A 25,934-nucleotide genomic window follows, 5' to 3' on the forward strand; every position below is an offset into this window, starting at 1 on the left:
ATTTGAGCTGTTTAGAAGAATTATCCCTCTCCCAAGAGTCCTTTTAATTGATAAGAACCCCTAGAGCCCTGAGGATGTGTGTGTGTGTGTGTGTGTATCCTGGGGAAAATGTGGCCAGAATATATATCTCACAAGGATCATACTGATAACTAATTGTGTGACCCTGGTCAAGTCATAACTATCTGTCTTAGTTTCCTCATTTGCAAAATGGGAATAATAATCACATCCATCTCCCAGTGAGGGTCAAACTGTGATATCATAGGCAAAGTGCTCTATAACCTAGATGATAAACATTGGTGGGGAGGACTATTAGGGGAGGAAAGAGAACTTTCCACCTTCTTTGGGAAACAATGTCAATGTTAAAACAAAGGCCACATTAATGAGACTGTGAGTACCCAAGACAATGCCTAGGCAGCCCTGGAATCATATTTATTTTGATTGTCTGTGTGTGTGTGTGTGTGTGTGTGTGTGTAATATTTCCCTCCTAGTTTCAGAAACTCCACAAAAACAGGTACAATATTTTAACTAAACTTTGATTCCAAATCCAGTGATCTTCCTATTATACACACTGCCTCTGCAGCCACTGCCTCTTCTCCCTAGCATTTGCATGTAAACTAGTTCAATGGGGGGTGGGGACCCAGATATAAAACTATTGTGAAAGAATAGAAGGAAGGAAGAAAAAAGAAAGAGATAGCTGAAAGACTAGAGGGAGGACAGATCAATGGAAGGCTGGACGAAAAAAGTATTTAAATGTTTGTTAGAGGAGAAATAAAACCCAGAAAATCCGAATAGAAAATAAGACATAAAATAAGACAGGATCTTACATTGGAATGGAGGATATCACACGTATGGGGTTTCAGAGGTTGTTTTTGCTGGGACATCAATATGCTGGGAATGATTTTAATCTGAAAGTGCAGGGAGAGAAGGGACTCTGGATAAACAGTCCTGTACCACATTTTTGCTGTGAAATGGTCCCCCTGACTGTCCAACTCTATGCAAACCAGGGGAGCTGGTGGGGAATTCCCTGGTCAGTTGTTGCTGTTTTGCTGGTACCCCATGTAAAGCAGAGTCCCCATCCCATCCCATCCCCTGCTGGCCCCCCACCAGTCTGGTCAGTGATCAGTGATTGGGGTTTCCCTACAATAGAGGAAGTAGTATAGAATGGAGAGGAGTGTACTGGAGATGCAGGCAGAGGGACAGGGTTTGATCCAAGCTCCACCCTCACCTCACCTGTGACTTTGGGGGAGGCAAATTACTTCTTTTTCCAGACCTCAGTCTCCTTCTCTGTAAAATGAAGCAGTTGGGCAAGATGAGCTCTAAGGTCCTGACCAACTCTATCCTGTGACATATAATCAACTCAAGGCTTTGTTTTCAATTTCCTTGAACCCTTGAGTTAAATCATCTTTGTAAACCAGTACCTGGTCACAGAGGATGAACTGGTGAGATAAAGACAAAACCATAAAGACAATGACTGTCCTCAGTGAGCTTCCATTTTACTGGGGGGGAATAGCATGTTAATGATTCTTGAATTGAATTGTCATCCAAAGAATTCAAGTTGGTGACCAAAAGGACAAGATGTTGGGACATCAGATCTAAGGGGGCAACTGGTAAGCCTTCTGAAGTTGCGCTAGGTGGTGGGTACAATGTATAAAATACTGGCCTTGGAGTCAGGAGGACAGACGTTTGAATCTGGCGACAATACAAAAAAGAAGACATGGTCTCTTGTACTTGAAGCTTCTTGTTGAGGGAAACCAACTTTGATGTTAGAGACTTACTGGCTTGGTTACACACCACTCTCATGTATCTCTACATGGTTGGTTGGTTGGTTGGTTCTTGTCTTTCGTGATTGAAGATCAAAATGATTTTACTATGTTGGAGATGAACTACAGTGTATCCGACTGTGGCTTGAATCACCTTGGAATGGTCTTTCTCAGGTTGGGTGCAAATAGTCCTTGTGAACACTTGAGGTGTTTACTCTAAGCTCCCATGTCTTTTGAGCTGCTTCAATTATGCTTCAATTGCTCATAGAGTGTAGTACCCTCGGTAATGAGGGCATGCCATACTGGGCAGTGCTATGCCAGGGTCTCCCATGCTGCACAATCACTTTCAAAGTTCTTATGAGAGACTTTCAGGCTGTTCCAGGATTGTTTTTTCTGATTCTCCCTGTGAGCACTTACTATTTCATTTAATCCTCATGACAACTGTAAGAGACAGGTGCCATCATTAGCCCATTTTACAATTGAATAAATTGAGGCAGGTAGAAGTTAAGTAACTTGCCCAGAGTTACCCAACTGGCATCTGTCTGAGGTTAGATTTGAAACCATCTACTAAACCAGTAACTGCCTAGAGAAATTATTTTATTTCTCTGGGTATTGATTTATTTCTTATCACAGTGACAGGAACTATTTTTAAGCTTATATGACCAAGAACAATTTCCTTATTCTTTCTGAGCCTCTGTTTTCTCATCTAAATGAATAATAATAATCACATTCCAATTCTGTAAGTTCTTGGAGGGGAGATGTTTTATAAATTTTAAAGCAAAGACTTGACCTTGTCACTCAGTGTGAACATTTAAATAGATCACTGAGTCTGGAGTCAGGGAGATCTGAGTTCAAATCCAACCTCAGATACTTATTAGCTGTGTGATCCTGGGCAAGTCACTTCTGTTTGTTTCAGTTGCTTTAACTGTAAAATCAGAATAATAATGACCTCCACTCACAGACTTATCAAGATCAAATAAGATAATATTTGTGTTTTTTTGCAGTGCTCGCATATACAAGCTATTATCATCATCACCATCACCATCATTATTATTCTTACTGACATTATTACTTATACCTTGGAAAGTGGGAGTAGCAAGTCTGACAAATCAGGGCTTGAATTATTGTTTTATTGATTATTTACTCTTAAGAAAGTGATTGAGAAAATGTTAATAATGAAGATTAAATGGAAAAGTTACACATTCACCAACCCCCCAAGCCAGTTGTTAAACATTTACTAGCACACCCTTGCCTCTGGGTCCCTCCCCTTTCCTCTCCACTCCCATTCCTGGAATGCACACCTTCCTTATTTCTGCCTTTAAGACCTTTCTTTCTTCTATGAAGCTCAGAGGTTATCCTTCTCCATGATGCCTTTCCCAATCCTCTGAACTGCTTGTACTCTCAGCCCCCAAACTACCTTGGATTTATTGATTTACTCTTTGATTTAGATATCTTTATGCTTTCCCTCTGAGAAATCTGTTTTCTACATAGCTGGTATATTCACAGTTATTAACATGTTGCCTCTTGCTTTGGGATGGAGGGGGGCACCCCTTAATGGACAAGACTGTTTTTATCTTTCTCTGAGCCCTTAGCACTTAGCATTGTATTTGCCACATAGGAAGTTCTTTAAAAAAAATCCTGTTGACTGACTGAATACTATATGGATTGTGTCTTCCAATTGAATGCAAGCACCTCAAAGAGCCAGATTACTTAATTTTTGTCTCTGGATGTTCAACACTTGACATATTAATAAATGCGTGTTGATTGAAATTAACTTGGGGATTACTATTAAATCTAGTGTTATTTTCAATCTAGCTTAAGAAGATCCCAAGCAGAAAGACACGAAGCAATAAAATTACAGTATATGGTAGACTGATTAATGACTTTATGGTCTTGTGGGTGTGGGAGTAATCTCCACTGGGGCCGATTACAATCCATCTACACCTTGTTGGTCATTTGATTTTGCTCATGGCTTTCCTGTATCCATAGGATCACAAATTTGGAAAGAATCTTGGAGATCATTGGTCTAACCTGGATTATTTTTTCTGTGGTATACTCAACGTGTGATCATCTCCTGGGGCAGGGTATCTACTGGCTCTAGGAATCCAGAGGAGAGCAGCCAAATTGATGAAGGGCTTCAGGTTTATAGCATGATGGCCTGGAGGATCTGGTTAAAGATGCAGGGGTGTTTACTTATAATCTGGATAAGAGAATATTTGGGGGGGGGGCAAGATGACTGAGTTCAAATATTTAAAGGGTTGTTATAGGATGGAGAAGAGATTAATTCACCTTGATCTGGTTGGCTCCAGAGGAAAGGATTAGGAAGGATGAACAGATGGGTGGAGGTTGCAAAGAGTCAAATTGAGTCATGGTTTTGGAAAATCTTCCTTGTAATTAGAATGGTCCTATAGTGGAAAGACTGCATTAGAAGGTTCTAGACCAAGTATTGGGTTCCTCCTCACTGGTAGACTTCAAGCTATTATTGTTTGTCCTCTCTCAAAGAAGACCATGATATCAGGGAGGTATAGATGTGACACATATGTAAAGTAAATTTGAATGAGGGGTTGTAGGAATGGATCATTTCTAATTAGATGACTTCTAAGATCCATTCCAACTTGGAGATTTTATGCTTGTGTGATTTTGAGATAAAAGGGATCTCCAACCCTTCTCATTTAAGAGATGAGAAACTGAGTCTTAGAAAGGGGAAGTGTTTTACCCTAAAGTCATACTTCTAGTAAGTTGCAAAGAGTATTTGAATTTGACCAAAGATAAGACATTTCATCTCTCTCTGAATCTGTTTCCTTGTGTAAAAACAGTGATGAAAACCTTACATTTCCATTTAACTCTTGAAAAGGATATAGTTTGTACATTTTTTAAAGACTGGGTATCACTGTTTTGGGGACTTGAAGTCAGAAAGACTCATCTTCCTGTGTTCAAATCCTGCCTCTGACAAGTCACATACCCCATTTGCCTCTATTTTCTCCCCTGGAGAAGGAAATGGCAAACCATTCCAGTATCTCTGTCAAGAAAATCCCAAATGGGGTCAGAGTCAGGTGTGAGTGAAACCAATGATCAATAGCAACAAATCTCTTCTATCTTGTCCAGGCTTAAAACTACAAAGCCTAGTCATGGGTTCACTCTGACTGGCTCAAGAAAGAGTTGTGATCTGCTCAAATTTTTGACCACACCAAAAATTCTTGGCCAACTCTGTTCTGTAAGATTCACCAATAAATATCATAACATTGCAGATACCCAACTGGTGTTGGCCACTGTATATCAGAGCTCTCAAATCAAAGAATTCCACCAGATTTAGCATCCCAGACAACTGAGACTTGCAATCTTAAAGCACCTACAGAAATGTGAGCTTTAGATCTTTTTTTGAAAATTTTAATTAAATGTTAGATACTTAACTTCAAACAGCAACGAAAACTGAAACCAATGAACAATAACAAAAGGACCTCTTTCTTTCTAGCTTTGGAATCTGCTTATGATACTTCCTATGTTGAAAGTTTAGGGACTTACCAAATCTGATTTTTTTTTCAAAGACAACCAAGAAACTTCTTTTGGCCTAAAAATGCCTCTTTGGCTGAGCTGCTAGAGTGCCAGAATTCCACTATTAGTCATTGCTGAAAGTTGAAGGGATTTATAGGAAATGCAAATGTCCTCTGGGAGGTGTAAGTTATCAAAACCATTATCATCCCATTAGCTCAAATTACTTTATCAGATTAGCAGAGAGCAGGGCCCTGGGGAGATGGGATTCTGGAAGGGTGAGACTGGATGAGAAGAGGAAGTCAGACCAGAGCATGGAGTTCATGCTTGAGTCACTGGGGGAGTTTGGGCTCTCCAGAGGTGGCAACCACCATTTTGAGGGTTTAAAATGAGTGCTACCCCTCGGCAAATACTTAGGTGAAATCATGTTAAAATGAACGTCAAAGGCAATCTTGATTCATGGACCTAAGAACATAACTCTTTGGAAACTTCAAGTTGGTAGGAATGTTGCCAAGGGATAGGTTGCATATGAGTAACTCCTGTCTTTCTGAGCTCCAATTTTCAACATCCTTTCCACTCATTGTTTCTCTTCTTTCTCTTTTCTCCTTGAAGGTAGGTCCTCGGAGCCATGACTGGGAAGGGGTTACTGGGGCTTGATCTCAAGGTTCTGCTATTTAAGAGATATGATTAGCGCTCACATTCTGCAGATTAGAAACAGCTGAGTTTAGCACCAAATCATCAGGAAGTTCCAGTAAAAATAGAATGCTATCAGGGAGATCCTCCAGGAATGGAAACCAAGGATGGAGGTCCTCCCGGGTGTACAAAGGCATCTTCATAGTAGCCTGAGGATTTCTGTCTCCACCTCTCCTCTCAAGCCCCGCTACTTTAAATTGCCCCAAGTGACAACATTTCTAAATAAGGCTCAACCTTGTCACAAAGCATGGGACCCAAAGTAGCCACTCTAGTTGGATTTACTCTTGGGAGGACTATGCTCAGAACAATTTCCCCCAGTTTTTGCTGACTATTAAGATCAGGATTGAAACCCTTGCCTGGAGGAGATGGGATAACATGCACTAGAAATCTACAGAGTTGGAAGGAACGTCAGAAATAATCAAATCCAATCCTCTTATTTTTCAGATGAGAAACTCGGACCCTCAAAAGACAAAGTCACTTGACTAAGGTCCTACAGATGCTTAGTGGCAGAGGCAAATGCAAATGAACTCCAAATCCAGTGTTCTTTATGCTGAACCAACCTTCCTTAACACTTTCAGAAACTCAGCCACATTGCTCAGGAGGGAGTGTGGTGTAATGGAGAAAGATCACTGGATATATAAAACTAGATGCTTTGGGTTGGAATCCCAAATTTGCCACTTAGTGAAAGTGTAACCTTGGTCAAGGAATTCCACATTTCCAGACTCCAGTTTTCTCATCTGTAGATAATCTTAGTCTATATGTCCCATGTTATAAGTCCCTTCCAGCTCTAACATTATATATGTTAAATCTTCTTCCAGCTTTAACATTATATGTTTCCTATGCAGCTTGGACATTTTACATTCTAAGGGTTTCCAAATCCTAAAATGATGATGATGATGATGATGATGATGATGATGATTGTTTTTGTCAAAGTTTCCCTCTTTTTCTTTTCATTTCTCTGCGGGCACAGCACCCTATGTGGATGGGTCAATCAGTCATTTACTCATCTGGTATTGATTAGCTGGGACATTTTTGAAAATCTGTAATCTGACGGTGAAGGGATCTAGGTGGAGGCAATGGATGATCTCAAAGGACAACTTAGGATGGATGGGGAATGGGAAGTTGACATTAATGTACATACTCTGCAGCCCAAGGGTATGTATGACATTTTCCAGTGTACTCTCACATGGTGTCATCTTTTACTATCACGTGGGGTCTGGAGCAAGAAGACGTTGGCCCAATTGTTCTCATCTATTCAAAATGCAGGAAACTTATGATTTGGTATGGAAGTGGGAAAGGGACTTCCTGAGAAGAACTCTTCAGTTTCGCCGGGTGAATAGATTGTTATTTTCTAACTGCTGGTGCGAGGGGTATTCATCTTGATGATGTATGGGCACCTCCAATCTTCGGTCTCTCTCTCACTGAACACTTGAAATCTTGCTTTTCTTTTTTCTCACCTGGGAAACAGAGCACTCCATGCGCTTTAGATACTTAAAAAAAATAATCTTTGAGACTAGCTGTGCATCTTCCAAGTTTCCTTTGCTCACCAGAATCAGGCAACAACACCACCACCATGTTCCAAGCTGTCTGGGACCCTAAGCAACAAGATTGCTTTATAGTGACAGGATGGTTCATCCAAGATGCAGAGAAATGGAGAATTAGGATACTCTTTGACTGAAGGAGAGCACCTTGTCTCTGGTTGTTCCGTCAGGCTCAAATCAAGATATTTTGATTTGTGAAAATCCATGTTTTGTTGTCAAGGTTTTGCTTTGATTATATTTGATTAATCAACTTATATGGTGCCTAAAGAGTGTGGATTTCTAGTCTTGTAATGTAGTAAATGACTTTAGAAATAGGAAAATATACTTTCCTTTTTAGGGAGAAATCTGGGGAGCAACTGGCTGGCATAATGAATAAAGTGCAGGGCTTGGAGCCAGGAAGACTCACCTTCCTGAGTTCAAATCTGACCTCAGACACTTGTGGAAGGCATTTAATCCTGCTTGTCTCCATTTTCTCAGCTATAAAATGAGCTGGGGAAGGAAATAACAAATCACTCTAGTATCTCTGCCAAGAAAATCTCAAAAAGGGTCACAAAGAATTTGACATCACTGAAAAACAAGTAAACAACAACAAAAATAGGAATCGGGAGTGTTTTTTCCCCTTAAAAGTTGTGGGTGGGAACTTGGATGGTTGATTTATTTACTCTCATACAGACTAATTCTGAATGATTAGCCTGAAGATTTTGTGACCTAAAACTTTTTAATTTCTTTTAAAAAAACCCTTCCTCAGATTTTATTTTAGCAAACCAGTTTGAAACCTTCCTTGAAACCTCCATATCTGCCCTGGTCTAATTTAGTTGGGTCAGGATTTAGCTCTGGCCTTTCTTATCTAGTGCAGCAGTTCTCAAAGTTCTGATTTACAGACCCCCGAGGATCTGGGATACCCTTTCAGTGGATCAATGAGATTGGAAACCATTTTAGTATTAATATTGATATTTAAATTCCTAATATAGTAACCATCAATTAATATAACCCACATAAATAAAAACTCTTTGGGGGGACAATGAAAAAGATTGGGAACTACTGATAAAATCCAACTATTTCAATTTACAGATGAGTTGAGTAAGTGACTTTTCTAAAGTCACATGGGAGTTGAGCCAGATCTTTGAAACAATTGGCCCTGGGATGGGTGGATATGAGGTGCTTGAGTTCTGTGTTCTCCTATTCCTAAGATCTCCGAAGACCACTCCATAGCAACCCCCTCTCTTGCCATTGGGCTGAAGACAGAAGAGACATGAAAACAAAAAGAAATGATTGAGAGGTAGGATGAGAGTCCAAAATGATTAAGATCTGAAAGGTCATCTAATCCAACCCCTTCATTTGACAGCCTGGGAAACCGAGGCACAGAGAAATTAAGTGATTAGCAGAGGCAGAATTTGAATCCAGGTATTCCAGGCTCCAAGTACAATTAGTTCCCTAACTACCAAACCACTCTGACCCTGCACTACTGACCGTCCACAGGGTCAAGCAGTTTTGGCCCTCAAACAGTTTACAAAAGGGTTAGGAGGAAAGTGGTTGGCAAATTCGAAACAAATTCAAAAGTAAGAATAGAAGGAGGAAAATTGAGGCAGAAGAGGGAGTTAACAATTGAGAAGACTTCCTAGGGTTGGAGGTGAACTGAGGCTTGGAGGAAGACCAGCATTTGGTGAAGTGAAAATAGAGTAAATGCAAGGAGGAAGGATGGGAAGTTTAGAGAATAAGAATTTGTCTGAAAAAGCAGAATTTGGGAAGGGGAGTAGTAGGAAATGAGAATGGAAAAGTAGGTGAGAGACTGGTGGTTCAGGATCTTAAGTGTCCTACTGTAGAAGTTTCCGGTTGGGAACCATTGAAGTCTTTTGGGTTGGGGAATGATGTGGATAGGTCTACGTCTTAGGAAAATTATTTTGGCAACTGTATGGAAGATGGATTAGAGGCCTTTGTGATCTCCCTCTGTGGGTTGCACAAAGCAGGTGCTTAAGTGGTTGTTGTATTTGTCTGTATTCTGTCTGAACTTAGATGAACAAATGGCATGGAGGTACTTCCCATGGAGACCTGTTCTCCATCCAGGTAGGAGTAGTCTCCTTTGTGATCACCCAGCCTTTTTTATCCCTGGCTGGGTCCTTGGGTCATTGTCCCCCTCAGGTCAATGACCTTGGCAGTAGTAATTAGCCACCTTGATAATGAGTTAATAAGGATGTTTTGCATTTTTATGGGGCATGGCGTTTTCAAGCTGTTTTATAGTCATTTATTTATTCATCATCCCTTTGCCCCAGAGCAGTAGGTCAATGTGATCACCTTCTGGAGACTTGAGTCATGGGGAGGTGTGGGTGACCTGCCTAAGGCCAAGCAGAAAGGTAGCAATGAGTGACTACAGTCTTTTGACTCCCTTTCTCTGTTCTTAATTTCCCCCCTTTCCAGGGGTTCAGTCCCTCAGGACTACCTACCCCCTTTGTTGTCTAGGATCTCTCTGGGTATCCTTCCCAGTTCTGTCCTCCAGACTAAGGAGACACAGGACTTTAACCGAATTCTCCCATGAGAGAACATGTCAATCCAAATTCTTGTCTCCCCTTTTTCTGAATTGGGCCAGGTAGCTCTGCACCACCAGTGGGCTAGCTCAACATCTCTATAACAGACACTAGAGTTTCAAGCACAGAATCCAAAAGGTCTATGCCCTTCGAGAGTCTCCAGATCACATCTCACTCACCATTTCTCTTTTTTGGGATTCTTGACTTGGTCTTACAACTCTTCAGTTGACAACACTCTTCCCTTAATTTCCTAGAAAGGATCTCTCCCACATTCTAGAGTCTGTCAATCTTTCATACATTCCAGGGTACCATTTTTTATTATGCATTGATATCACTACATGAATGGCCCATCTTCAGTCTTATCCATTCCAATCCAATTGAACTCAAAGAAATTATGGAGCACCTATGGATAAAGCCCTTTGTGTGTTATAAGGGATGCCAGGACACAAAGATAAAACCATATTACAATATAAACACATATAAATGAATCCAAAGTAAATATAAAGTAACTTCCTAAGGTGTGGTACAAAAGGAATACAAACAAATGCAATGGAAGACTCTTATACTGTTATGAAAATAATGAGGAATTCAGAGAAATATGGAGATACTTGTATGAAATGTTACATGGAGGCACTCACCAGAACCTTGAGAAAAAGCTGTACAGTGACTAGGCTAATATAAATGAAAACAACCCTCAAAGTAGTTGAACTTAGATTTTTGATTAATATTGATCACATAGGATTAAGATGGAACTTACTTCTCCTTTTTTAGGGAGAGAGATGGAGGGAGCCCATAGAAGAAGAAGTTTGTAGGTACTAGAAGATGCCATTTTTTTATGGTTTTTCCTTAACTGTTTTTCCTTCTTGCAAAGTTAAATTTAATAAGGAGACATATTTGAAATGATATAAGACTATGTTAAGAAAAGATTGTGGAATTAAAAAGATATTAGTAATGTTTTCTTATTAATACATTGATTATATTTAGAAGTAAGGAGTTAGAGACAGAAAATTAAATGAAAACCAAATATCCTTTTCAAATTTTTAATGAGACATCTCCTTCCCTTCTTCACTCTACCCTCCTTTAAAGGTAACATCCTTTCTGATTTCTGTATCTTAGTAGTTCTAATTAGTGTTATAATTGTTTTAGATTCAAATCTCAGGCACGAGTGAGTATGCACATCCATATTACATATGTGTATATATGTATATGTGTTATATTTAGAGATAATATTGGAACAAAGTACAGAAATACAAATACAATTTATTGAATCAAAAATGACCATGGTATTTCATAAAGGGGGAAAAGAAGAAAAAGAATTTGCTCCCTAACTACTTTTAAAACACCACTACTTGTTTTCATTGTTCTGGCATTCAGTTGTGTCCAACTCTTTATGATCTCATGGCCAATGGGGTCTTCAATCCTCCACTATCTCTTGAAGTTTTGATGTTTGTCCTCCATTCTCAAAGAAGACCATGACATCAGGGAGGTGATGCCATGACAAGCACATGAATTGGATTTGAGGTGGGGGAGCTATGCTAAGTCACCAACCTCACTTTCTCCTCCAGAGCCTTCTGGGTCCAGTGGCCAGATATGCATTAGGATGACTGCAGATGTCCTTGGATGCGAGGCAGTCAGGGTTAAGTGACTTGTCTAGGATCACATAGCTAATAAGTGGCAAGTGTCTGAGGTCAGTTTTGAACTCAGGATCTCCTGACTCCAGGGCTGATGTTCTATCCACTGTGCCATCTAGCTGTCCTGATTGCCTACCAGGACCATCTCCAGTTGTTCTGATTCATATCAGACCCCTGGACCAAGATGGCTCTGATGGAAGTGAGACAAGTGACTACCACAGCCCATTCAAATCCATTTCATATGCTTCTTATGGCATCACCTCTCTACATCATGGTCTTCTTTGAGTATGAAAGACAATCATCATCATCATCATCATCATTATCATCATCATCATCATCATCATCATCATCTCTTGAAGTCTGTTCAAACTCTTCATTATTTCCATGATACACTCCATCTCATCCTCTGCCATCCTGCTTTTGCCTCCAATTTTTCCAAACACTGGAGTCTTTTCCAATGAATCCTGTCTTCTCATTAAGTGGGCAAAGTATTTAAGCTTCAGCTTCGGTATTTTTCAAAGATTACTAACTGCTGTGCTACTGCTGCTACTACTACTACTACTGCTGCTGCTGCTGCTGCTATTACTACTACTACTACCACTACTACTACTATCACTACTACTACCACTACTACCACTACTACCACTACTGCTACTATCACTACTACTACTACTACTACTACTACTGCTACTGCTACTGCTACTATCACTACTACTACTACTACTACTGCTACTACTACTATCACTACTACTGCTACTACTGTTGCTATTACTGCTGCTACTACTACTACTTTTGTTACTAATGCTGCTTCTACTACTACTATTATTATTACTATTGCTTCTACTGCTGCTACTACTACTACTACTGTGACTACTACTGCTGCTGCTACTGCTACTCCTGCTTTTATTGCTGTTGCTACTACTATTGCTTTTTAATCTTGTGGCAAAGTCAGCATCCATAGTCACAAGGAGCTCTGCATGTTGTCCTTTTTTTGTCCAGTCCTTTCAATCATGTCCAACTCTTCATGACCCCATCTGGGGTTTTCTTGGTAAAGATACTGAAGTGATTTGCTATTTTCTTCTCTGACTAATTTGACAGATGAGGAAACTGAGGTAATTAGGGTGAAATGACTTGCCCAGAGTCATATAGTTAACTGGGGTCTGAGAAGATATGTGAACTCAGAAAGAGAAGTTTTGACTCCAGACTTTGACTCCAAGCCTGCCACCACAACCAACACAACTAAGCCGGAGGTTTGTATATTAAGTGATCTCTCAGGTCCCTTCCCATTTAGAGTTTTTCTGATCTGATGCCCTATACTGTAAAAGCTTGATGCCTTTTGCCAAATTTCCTGACTCATAGTGGCTCAGTATGCATCCATGAGGGAGAAAAGCCAACAGCTGTGTGCAGAGAATAAGCCTTGAAAAGAGGGAAGAGACAAATAAATAGTACCCAATAAAACAGCTGCTTGACCATAAAAGTAGCATTGCCCTGGCTTGAAGTCAACTCTCAATTATCTGCTGCTCTAATAAGGGGTCAGGGAGGGGCAGTGACTGATGCTGAGGAGAATCCAAAATCATTTATATCTGGTTTTGGGATATATGATCTGCCTTGGCGGGGAGGGGCATCACATTTCCCTTCTTCATCATCTTCTGTCCAGGTTGAAATTAAAAAGAAGCTGAAACTTCATCTACCAACTGGAGATGGAGGGGTCTTTTTTCTAATCCCTAACACCTAGAGTCCTCTCTGGACAAAATTCTATTATTAATTCCATATTTGATACTTACACATTTTATGTATGTATATATGTGTTTAAGAATGCAAGTATGAGGGGTGGCTAGGTGGCGCAGTGGATAGAGCACCGGTCCTGGAGTCAGGAGTGCTTGAGTTCAAATCTGGCCTCAGACACTTCATAATTACCTAGCTGTGTGGCCTTGGGCAAGTCACTTAACTCCATTGCCTTGCAAAAAAAAAACCTAAAAAAAAAGAATGCAAGTATATGTATGTATTTGCTTATAAAAGTATCCTATTATATCTTTGTATTCTATAACTTTAGTATATTTATAATGAGATGTCATGACATATGAGTGAATTGGATTTAATATTGTCAGTTATGTATCACCATCTACATATAATTAGCACGGTCTATCATATAAGTGATTGATAAATACTTATTGATTTGACAATAAACTTAAGAAATATATGTGTGCATATATGCTTATGTGTGTGTGTATGGAGGCCTCTGGGTGTGTATTTAAAGTTGTCACTCTCAACAGACTGGGATACTTGTGCCTTTGAACTCCCAAGGTCTAGACGTAGGGTTGGAGACTGGACCTGTGATTTTCTTGGTAGTAAAAACTCCCTCAGAGAAGGAAATTCCCTCTACCAATGCAGAACTACCCAGGGTCTGCAGTTTCCTGTTGTAGAACATTCCCTAGAAGTCTAGAGGTAAAGTGACTAGCCAGGGTCACCCAGTGTATCTGAGGCTAGATTTGAACCCAGATCATGCTGCCTCTCTGACAGGCAGTAGAGATTTAACAAATACTTGTGGATCATTTAATGGAGAAAGGAGGAGTTGGTGGGAATGAAAAGTACCCAAAAGGTGGAAGATACAGCCCTATTGAAAATAGATATAATTATTTAAGATAAACACCATTGACTGAGTCCTTAAGGAGTTAAGCCATGAGTGAAAAATTGAGAGCTGAGTGGTAGAGCTCTCAGCACATCTGGCAAGCCTGACTCATTTCTCATCACCAGCCCTCACACCTCTGGGAGGTCTCTCGGCTTCACCCCATTAGATTTATTCATGTGTCATCAGCTTTTTTTGCTTTGAAATGAATTTTCAGGGATGGCTAAGGAAATGGTAGGGTGAGTATTTTCCTAATTGCACACACGTCGAGTTAAGATGAAAATGATAGGCTGTAGATCCTGTTGAGTGATTCCATGTAAATCCTTTTCCCTAGAATTCCCCTCCCCCCACCCCCCAGGTACTGCTCTGGAGTTTAGGGGCAAGATGATGAGTTGCTACATGACTTCGATTTTGAGTTTCATTCATTTTTATCCTGGTTATCTCTTGGAGATTCACTCAGTCAATGCAATTCAACAGTGATTATTAAAATAAAATGAGTAACGCATTTGAAAAGTTTTTTTAAAATATAAGGTAATTTAATAGATGAAGAACTGGTTTAAGAACTAATAAAATCTGGATTCAATTTCAGTCTCTCATAGCTAATGGCTGTATGATCCTGGTCAAGTCACTTAATGTCTCTAATTTAGTGATGGTTTCATTTCTCTAGGATATTTCCTTTCCAGTACTCCTCCTCCTCCTCCTTCTTCTTCTTCTTCTTCTTCTTTTTCTTCTTCTTCTTCTTCTTCTTCTTCTTCTTCTTCTTCTTCTTCTTCTTCTTCTTCTTCTTCTCTTCTTCTTCTTCTTCTTCTTCTTCTTCTTCTTCTTCTTCTTCTTCTTCTTCTTCTTCTTCTTCTCTTCTTCTTCTTCTTCTTCTTCTCTTCTTCTTCTTCTTTTTCTTCTTCTTCTTCTTTTTCTTCTTCTCTTCCTTCTTCTTCTTCTTCTTCTTCTTCTTCTTCTTCTTCTCTTCCTTCTCCTTCTTCTTCTCCTCCTCCTCCTCCTCCTCTTCCTTCTTCTCTTCCTCCTTCTTGTTCTTGTTCTTCTCCTTCTTCTTCTGGTTTTTGTAAGGCAATGGGGTTAAGTGACTTGCTCAAGGTCACATAGCTAGGTAATGAAGTGTCTGAGGTCAAACTTGAATTCAGGTCCTCCTGACTCCAGGGCCAATGCTCTATCCTCTGAGCCACCCAGTTGCCGCCTTTTCCAGTGCTTCTTACCCAATGAAACTACAGGTAAGAACATATATAAGACCCTGTACAAAGTACTTAAGCCACAGAAATGAATGAATGAGTGAATAAAATAGTTCCTCATGTCTAGAAGTATAAATTCTAATGGAGGATGCACCATGTACAAAGGTAGTTGAATCATTATTATGCTAAATGTAATCCTTTGTCATTTAAAGTCCTATATAACTTGATTTCAACTTACAGTTTCATTTCAGCCTTATTACAAATAGCTTACCTTTATGCTATCTTTCTTTTTTTTTATGGTTAGTGGTTCTATTTCTACCTTTTTAAAATGCCATTTTATTTTATTTTTTCCAATTACTTGCAAAGCTAGTTTTCAAAATTCATTTTTTTATAAGATTTTGAATTCCACATTTTTCTACCTCCCTTCCTTCCCTGCCCCCTCCCCATGATAGCAAGTTGTCTGATATAAGTTATACGTTTACAATCAAGTTTAATATATTTCCATAGTAGACATGTTGTAAAAGAAGAATCACAACTAAAAGGGGAAAAAATCCATGAGAAAAAGAAGAAAAATAAGGGGCGGCTAGGTGGCATAGAGGGGCAGCTAGGTGGCATAGTGGATAAAGCACCAGCCCTGGAGTCAGGAGTACCTGGGTTCAAATCTGGTCTCAGACACTTAATAATTACCTAGCTGTGTGGCCTTGGGCAAGCCACTTAACCCGGTTTGCTTTGCAAAAAAACCTTAAAAAAAAGAAAAAGAAAAATATAAACAAGTTTTAAAAAGTATGCTTTGGTCTGTATTCAGTTTTTTTTTTCTGGATGTGGATGGCATTTTCTATCACGTCTTAGAATTGTCTATCACTCAATTGCTGAGAAGAGCAACATCCATCCTAGCTGATCATCACATAATGTTGCTGTTAATGTGTATATTGGTTCTGCTCACATCACTCAGCATCAGTTCATCTAAATCTTTCTAGGGTTTTCTGAAGTCTACCCACTTAATTTTCATGTACTCTACATCCAATCCAATTGACCCTCAAGGTGTTCCACATCCATGACACTCATTTTCTGTCTTTGCTTTTGTATAGGCTCACTCATTCTTGAAAGACACCTTCCTCATATCTACCTCTTGGAATACATATTTTCCCTCAAAACTCAGCTTGTGACATTGACCCACCTGTCAGTTTTAATTTTCAGGAGAGAAAAAATAAAATAATAATTTGCATAGAATGCATATTAGATTTTTAAATTCCATCACTAATAAACAATCTTGTTGCTAATTTTCTTTGGTGTTTTTAAGCAATATTTACAGAGGGAACATATGGCATGGAATTTTCAATCCATCTGTGGGATGCATTCTGTCTGGATCATGCAGACTAGTCAGGATCCACCTTCCTTTATCCTATTGTGTTGTTGTTTTGTTGTTTTGTGTTTGCTTTCATGCTTTCTGCCTTCACCTGTCATATTGATGGCCTACATTCCCCCACTTTTTTTTTTTAGGTTTTTGCAAGGCAGATGGGGTTAAGTGGCTTGCCCAAGGCCACACAGCTAGGTAATTATTAAATGTCTGAGACTGGCTTTGAACCCAGGTGCTCCTGACTCCAGGGCCGGTGCTTTTTATCCACTATGCCACCTAGCCACCCCATTCCCCCACTTTCTAAGAAGTTAAAAGTATCATGACTTTTTGCAGCACTTGCTAAACCTAACTAAGGTAAGACTATAAATTAACTATTATATTAATGTACTTTATTTTTTTATTCTGGGTGCAGCCTTCAAATAATTAGTTTATTTTAATGAGGCCTTAAGATAACCTAAGGTTGGACAACCTGTCCTACACCTTCTCTGATTTCCCTACCTCTCCTAGTTGCCACTACCTTCCATCACCAATACTTTTTATTCATTTTTTATGTGTCTTATAAAAGAAAAACCGTATAGCCTAGAGGCTAGAGAAGGAAATCCTCAGTATCAAGAGATCTGATATTTAATATAATTAGTTTCCCTTTTAGCCTTAGGCATTTTTAATGCATTTTTTTTATTTTTGCAATGCAATGATTTAAATGATTTGCCCTAAGGTCACACAGATAGGTAATTATTAAGTATCTGATGTTGGATTTGAACTCAGGTTCTCCAGGAGTGGATACTCCAGGAGTGTCCACTGCACCACCTAGCTGCCCCTTTAATGCATTTTTTAATGCATTATTACTCTGAGAAAGGGTTCATAGATTTCACCAGACTATCTGCCAAAGGGGTCCATGATACAAAAAAAAATAAGAACTCTTTGTATAAAATGAAAAGGGAAGAGGACCTGGGAATCTTGGGAAACCTCTATACTTTGTGGAAGTTACATGAACACGAGAACCAGCAAAGAAGACCAAGTCAGACAGCTGAGAGGAGAAGTGAGAGTGGTATCAAAGAATCCTGGAGAGAAGAGAATATCCAGAAGAAAAGGGCAATTGGCAGTGGAAATCACTGCAATTCTGAGATCAAGATTGTAAAAGATTGTAAAAGACCATGAAATTTGGCAAGTAAGAGATCACTGGTAATATGAAAAGGGCAGTTTTAGTTGAATGATGAGGTTGAAAGCTAGACTGAAAAAAAGTTTAGAAAATAGTGAGAAAAGAGGAAATAGAAGTATCAGATATAGGGATATATTGACTGGGTAGTGAGGTTTTTTTTTTTTTAGATGGGAGAAATATGGGCATATTTGTAGACAATAGGAAAGGAGACAATGAGAAATAATGAAAACGAGAGAGAGAGATAATGCAAGGGGGGAGAGAGAGAGAGAGAGAGAGAGAGAGAGAGACTGAGAGAGGAAAGAAGGGAATGAAGGAGAGAGAATCAAGAGCAAGAGAGACTCAGAAACAGAGACATAGAAGGAAAGAGAAAGCTAGAGAAGACGGGGTAAGAAGGGAAGGGATGGGATCAAGGTTACTCTGAGATGGGATTGAAGGAAAAGATAGTAGAAGGTCTGAATGATGTGAGATGATGAAGAGATAAGAAAGGGAATAAATATTCTGGTAGTCACCTCAAGTTTTTGGTGACATATGAGACTAGGTCCTCAGCTAAGAGGGTGGGAGAAGAAGAGTTATGGGAGGTTTGAAAAGAGGCAAGAAGGTTTGGAGAGCCTTTGCGGGGAATATTTTAGCAAATCAATTTAGGGAGGAATAGAATATTTGCTTTGCTACAGAGAGGACTCCATTGAAATAAGTGAACAAATTCAGCATGGTTTTTTGATTTCCTCTAGCTCCATTCATCATCAAGTGAATGAAATGATAGATAAATAGTGATATAGATAATAGCTTAAAAATTTTTTTGAGATAGATAATAAATACATTCATAACATTCTTTTTTTTTCGACAAGTCAATGGGGTTAAGTGACTTGCCCAAGGTCACACAGTTAAGCAAGTATTAAGTGTTTGAAGCTGAATTTGAACTCAGGTCCTACTGATTTCAAGACTGGAGTTCTATACACTGTCTCATCTAGCTGCCCATAACATTCTTTTTTTTTTTTTTTAAAGTTTTTGCAAGGCAATGGGGTTAAGTAGCTTGTCCAAAGCCACACAGGTGGGTAATTAGAAAGTATCTGAGACCGGATTTGAACTCAGGTACTCTTGACTCTAGGGCCAGTGCTCTATCCACTGCACCACCTAGCAGTCCCACCTCCATAACATTCTTAAGAACTTTGTGGGGGGGCAGCTAGGTGGCACAGTGCATAGAGCATCAACCCTGGAGTCAGGAGGCCCTGAATTCAAATTCAGTCTCAGATACTTAATACTTGCCTAGCTGTGTGACCTTGGGTAGGTCACTTAACCTCGTTGCTTTGCAAACAGAAAAGAACTTTGGAAATGAATGCATTGCATGGGAGACCTGGCAGAGGAACCATCCAACATGGCATGCCTTCATCTGAGAAGGGGCTGTTCTCTATTAGCAAAGCAGAATTGAAGTTGCTCAAAAGAAATAGAAGATGTGCAAATTTAGAGAATCTACACCAAAAATTTACATGACCTATTTGTGACCATTCTGAGCTCCTCCTGGCTTGATCAACCGTAGTCAGACACATTATACATTGACTCTAAGATAGTGATGTTATTTTGGTTCTATTCAAGATTGAAGGACAATCAATGCCACTGCCACATTCAAAAAACATTTAATAGTTATTCTAAGCCAGATAAGGTGACTCAGTGGATAGAACACTAAGTCTGAAATCAGAAAATCCTGAGTTAAAATTTGACCTCAGACACTTACTAACTAGATGAACCTAAGCAGATCATTTAACCTCTGTTTGCTTTAGTCCACTGGAGAGGGAAGTGGCAAAGCACTCCAGTATCTTTGCCAAGAAAATCTTATAGACAGCATTGGCATGTCATGGTCCATGGGGTCACAAAGACTTGGATGGGACCTAAGACTGAACAACAACAATGACAACCAAGTCCCATAAACTAGGTGCTGGGAGACTAAAGACAAGATAAGAGAAAGAGATAAAAGAAAGAGATAAGAGAAGAGAAAAGAAGACCATTCCTCCCCTCAAGGACCTTACATCTTAATTTCAGTCAGTTTTTTTCAATTATGTATAATTCTTCATGACCCCATTTGAGGTTTTCCTGGCAAAGATGCTGTAATGGTTTGCCATTTCCTTCTCCGTCTCCTTTTACAGATGAGAAAACTGAGGCAAACAGGGTTAAATGATTTGTCCAGGGTCAAAAGCTAGTAAGTATCTGAAGCCAGATTTGAACTTAGATCATAATAGAAAAAGAGGGGGTGGAAAAAAGAGGAGTGTCAAAAATGGGAGATAAGGTAAACAGAGTCCCAAGTAGGAATAATCCATGGTTGGAGTTTTGGCAAGTTATGATCAGAACAATGGGACAAGGGAATGAAGGAACCCAAGGATTGAGAAAAGCGAGGAGAGTATGATCAAAGCAAGGAAAGAGCTGAAGGGGAGGAGAGATTGGAGGTCAGTCATGGTGAGTACAAACAGCAGGGGTAAGGGTAATAAGGCAATGGGGAAAAAGTGGAATGATAACAAAAAACCCAGAAGATAAAGGAATTATAGATTTCACTAGATGGGTGATGGTAAGGTCAAAGGTGTTACCATCTCTAATGTGTAGCTGGAATGAAAGAATAGATAATGGAAACAGAATAGATCCAAGACCTGGATTGCTAGGGCATTTGAGGGTGTGTCAAAATTTGTTAAAATTTCCCCTGAATGAATGCAGGAAAGGGAAAAGAGAGAAAGACAATGAGTTTAGAAGTCATTGAGGAAGAAAGGAGAATGTCCTAGAATTGATAGATAACAAACAGTTGTATCTGAATTGGTGACCAATTTGGATTATATGAAAATCAAAGGAGAAGTTACTGAGTGCTGATGGTAGAGGAAAAGAGTCTGAAAGTGGCAATGGGGAAAAAGGAATATTCAACTTCCCTCCCATGACCAGTATTGGGGATGAAAGTTGAAATAGTTAAGTCTTTGGATAAATGGTCTTTAGGAGGGAACCAAGTTTCAGCGAGAGCTTGAAGATGGAAGAAATGAGAAAAGAAGAGGTTTAAGATAAAGAGAAGTTTATCAATTTTGAAGTGGCTATTCCCATTCTTTTCTTTGACAGAAAAGAGGCTTCTTGTTGGTATTAGAGCAGAATTTGAAAAACCCGATCTTATTTGTCCTCAGCCACATATGTAGGGATTATTTATTGTTCAGATTTATTTAACTGCTTTATCCCTTCCAGCCCAAGGAGACTAATGAAAAATCAGTGGGGCATCTTGACAGTTATTTTCATGTTTAGAAACTGGGCTGGTTAACTGTGGAAGGAGGGGTCTGGCTGAGTGACAAAAATTTGAAGTAGCTTTTGAGTCTTTCTAGAAAGGACAAAAGGTCACTCTTTGTGCTGGATTTCTTGGAGTTGGCTTGGTGTCATTTGGGAATGGTATTATTCTTCCTCATCCTAGGACAAAGAAGACTTGCCTTTTTTTTTTCATTACAAGCATTTTGAAAAGTTTGACTTGACTCAGGAGAGACTCATCCTCTGTCAGGAGAATTGGGATTGCTTCCCTCTGTTTACAGAATTAAAAAGGCATTGCTGATATGATTTGCCATAATGTACCATTTGCTTAATGTGAACTCTGATCTATGATGTTGCCCAGATTACTTCTTGACTCTTTTGGGAATAGAACTAAAAGGGAAAAATAAGCTGAGTTAAGCTTATCCTTTCCTAGGTGAAAGACTCCATCTTTGTTCAAGGGAGCATTCATTGGGAAGTGATAGTGGACACCAATAGAAGATTTTAAAAAGAAATTGCCACAAGCATTACTGTAGACTGAAGTCTACAATGTTTTGTTCAAACTGGGTATGCTTAGATTAAAGAACCAACTATTATTTCATTGGCACTAATGCTGACTCCAGAGACCAACTGAGAATCTAGGATATGAGCCTGGGACACATACAGTTCAGGAAAATGTGTTGAATAGTCCAACGAAAAGAGAAATCTCTGAGTCTTGAAATAACTTCTGTTCTGGAAATATTGTCCAGTATCCTCAGGAATAAGTGAACGTTGCCACATTAATCTCTCAATAATTGGAATAAATTGTGGTGAATGAATGTAAAGGGCTTGTTGCAGCATCAGAAACTATGAATATAAAAGGAAGACAAGATGGCAGAGTACAGGCTGGGACCCAGTTGAACTTTCCCCACATTCCCTTCCAAATAACTTTAAAGTAATACTTCAAATCAAAATTTTGGAGCATTAGGGCCAACAAAAAGTTGGGAGAGAGATGCTTTTTCCAGATTAAGAAATTTAGGAGATCACCAAGAGAGGTCTTTGACCCTTGGTTGATAATACCATCTTGGAAGTGTTGGAGCCTTGTGGTTCACCAAAACTAACTCTAATCATAGCAACATGAAAAAAAGCCCAAAACCTGGGACAATGCTTCCCCCCAAATGAGCAGAGCTTAACTTTAACATAAAGGTCAAAGTCAAATGAGCAAACAACAGCAACACCAAAAGTACTTGGCCATAAAAATCTAAAAATGGAAGATCAAGACACAAACACAAAAGAGAACAATGTAAAATCAACTACAAATAAAGCCTCCCAGGTCAAGAAGCTGCTCGGATCAATACAATGATCAAAAACAATTCTAAAGGACTCACGATGAAAAAATGCTATCCAACTCCAGGGAGAGAACTGATAAACTCTGAATGTAACCTGAAGTATAATTTTCTCACTCTCTTTATTTGTCTTGCTGTTGTGGCTGAAATTTTGCATGTTTTTTTGCATGGTTTCACATATGTAACTGATATTATATTGCTTGCCTCCTCAGGGGGGTGGGGAAGTGTGAGAGGGAGGGAGAGAATTTGGAACTCAAAATTTTTTTTAAAAAGAATGTTAAAATAAAGAAATAACAATTTTAAAAAAGGACAAAAATTATTCAGAGAAACTTAGGAAGATTTGGGTAAATCTGTTTGGAGCAAAGTTAAATCTTGGACAATATATCCAATTTCCATAATAATGTAAATATTGATAAAATAATAAATAATAAATATTTATATAAAATGAATTTATAAATACAATCAAATGATAATATAAAGAAAAATTCCAGTGAAAGACTTCAGAACTCTAATTAATTCATTGAGCAATTGTGAATTCAGAGACCTGCCGTGAAAGAAGCTGTGGACTCTCAGGGTGGAATGAAGGTTGCATTACCAAAAGTGGGGTAATGTATTTTGCTTGATTGTATTTCTTTGTTAAAAGTGGGGAGTTCGACTGGAGGCAGAGAGAAAGTCATTTGGAAGCCATAGTGATGTAAGAAAAAGATCAACGGAATGTAATGTAGTGAGTACTCCTGAGAGAATGGAGTCTTGGTCTCTAAAAAACTTTAATCCCAGTTGTAGGCATTGTCCTCCCACTCTTGGCCACCATTTCCTTCTAACAATGAATTTTTATAAAGGAATATTAACTTTGAAGATATAGCTAGAAAAGAAGTACAATCATTTCCCCCCTGCATTTTGGAGTAAAAATCTACCCTCTATCATCTTTATTTTATTTTTTATTTTTTGCAAGGCAGTGGGGTTAAGTGACTTACCCAAGGTCACACAGCTAGGTAATTAAGTGTCTGAGGTCAAATTTGAACTCAGGTCATTCTGACTCCAGGGCCAGTGCTCTATCCACTGCACCACCTAGCTGCCCATGCCCTCTATCATCTTGATCCATGAGGAGAATGGACTCAGACTTAATGAGGTTTCTCTATTGTTTTGGTGCCATCCAGTTCAATTCCAAATATGGCTACTGAGGATGAGTTAAAGTCTCAGCTCCTACAGATGAATTCTTAATTGTCCCTTTAAACCAGACTGGCTGGATACACAATTTAAAAAACTCAGTAGACTGTAAGTTCCTTGAGAACACTTTTGAGTTTGTATTCCCAGAGTCAATAACAATGCTTTGTGCTTAGTAGCTCTTCTAAGAGTTTGTTGGTTATGGATCAGATCGGACCGGATTAGGATTCTGAGAAGTCTGTCAGACTCTTAGCCAGGAATACATTGGCTAGAATGTACACCTGATGCTGGTCCTTTGTTCTTGAAGAAGACCATGACATCAGGAGGTTGATGCCATGACAAGCACATGAATGGATATGAGTGAGGGGGGGGGGCTGTGCTAAGTCAGCAGCCTCCCTTTGTCCTCTGAGTCCTCCTTTGTCGTTTGTCCAGATCTGAGTCAGGACAACTGGAGATGGCGCAGAATGCAAGGCAATCAGGGTTAAATGACTTGCCCAGTGGCACACAGTGACAGTAATGTATATTTATGAAATAGTAAACAATAAACAAATATTATTTATAATATTTCTTTATATAAATAAAATAAAAATTGCAGTGAAAGACTTCAGAACTCTGATTAATTCACTGAGCAGTCTTAGGCATTGTCCTCTCACTCTTGGCCACCATTTCCTTCTAACAATGATTTTTTTTTGTAAGGCAATGGGGTTAAGTGGCTTGCCCAAGGCCACACAGCTAGGTAATTATTTAGTGTTTGAGGTCAGATTTGAACTCAGGTACTCGTGACTCCAGGGCTGGTGCTCTATCCACTGTGCCACCTAGCTGCCCCTTAACAATGACTTTTAATAAAGGAATATTAACTTTGAAGATATAGTTAGAAGAGAAGTACAATCATTCTTCCTCTGCATTTTGGGGTAAAAATCTCCCCTCTACCATCTTGATCTCTGAGGAGAATGGGCTCAGATTTAATGAAGTTAAGACATAGTAAATATCTGAGGCGGGAATTAAACCCAGGTCCTCCTGACTTCAGAACCAGCACTGTATCTACCGTGCCATCTATACTGATACAAAGAAAAGTAGGCAGAACCAGGAAAACTATATACCCAATGACAACAACAGAAATGGAAAGAACCCCAAACAAACAAAAACAAAACTGAACACTGGTTAATCAAAATGACCAAGAGGGTAGCCACAAAGAAGTATATATTTTAAAAAAAGGTTCCTTATTCCCTTCACTGGGGAAGTGACTCTGAGAATGGAGCATTTCATATACTCTCCAACTTAGTACATATATTGTTTGGGTTTTTCTTTTTAAAAATTTTGTTTAACATGCATGTCACTCACTAAGTAGGTGAGATGGAAACGCTATATGAATGAGAGAATGAATGAAAAATATGTATTAAGAGTTTATTTATGTCAAGTTCTTGGAATACAAATAGGAAAGGCTAGTCTGCTCTCAAACGGGTCAGCATTAGAAGAGAGAAAATATAAAAGAAAATTCTTACAAGGAAGATGGAAAGGTCAGATCCTAGAGATGGGTGGCCAGATGTCCTTAAGTTACTTAAGTAGTTGAGATGACAGTACTGGAAATATGGAGGCATAGATAAAGGTGAGAGAAAAGCAACAACAAAAAGAATTAAAAATAAAAAAAGAACGAATTGACTTAAAAGCTTGCAAATGTAATCAGAGAAAAAGAAAAGAAGAAAACTGTTCATAAAAGTCTACCATGACATAACCTAAAGCCTAACTGCAGTGTGGAAAGAATGATGACTAGAAACAGTAATTTTGGCTTTTGGGGTAAGCAACACAATTGAGATAAGCAGCATTAAATGGTTGTCTAACAACTTTGTAATTCATGATGTGACAATTATAAAAGAAGTAATTAAACCAAATTTAGTTGAGTAAAGAGGGAACAGGTCACTATGCTGACTCACTGTGGGTGTTATCTATGTATAGCCATCTGACAATCTCCTTTTTAGCTAATTATTTTTGCTAATAAGGTGATAAATTCAGTTCTTAATTTTGTACCCTAAGGAAAAGGTCTTGATTTTCTTCCCCACCTTCCAAGTATTTACAGGAAACAAAATATAAGAAAGAGACCATGAATAAAGTCCTTTTCTTCAGTTATCTAACAAAAACATGCAAAGTCTGAGGAAACAAAAAATGAAGAAGAGATCCCAAGGAAAAGAAATAAATTTTGCTCCACAGATTCCACTGCAACTTGATAGACT

General features: G+C 39.0%; 1 long non-coding RNA gene across 1 annotated transcript in view; it reads left to right on the forward strand.

Annotated features, from left to right (window-relative positions):
* The first annotated feature begins 8,680 nt into the window (after positions 1–8,680).
* LOC141518454 (uncharacterized) overlaps positions 8,681–25,934 on the forward strand; it is a 44,677-nt gene continuing 27,423 nt past the window's right edge. Inside the window, exon 1 of the long non-coding RNA XR_012477199.1 lies at positions 8,681–8,762. This is a non-coding gene — a long non-coding RNA (uncharacterized LOC141518454). The remainder of the gene's footprint in view (positions 8,763–25,934) is intronic.

This window comes from Macrotis lagotis, chromosome 3, assembly GCF_037893015.1.
Source record: "Macrotis lagotis isolate mMagLag1 chromosome 3, bilby.v1.9.chrom.fasta, whole genome shotgun sequence".
NCBI lineage: Eukaryota > Metazoa > Chordata > Mammalia > Peramelemorphia > Peramelidae > Macrotis > Macrotis lagotis.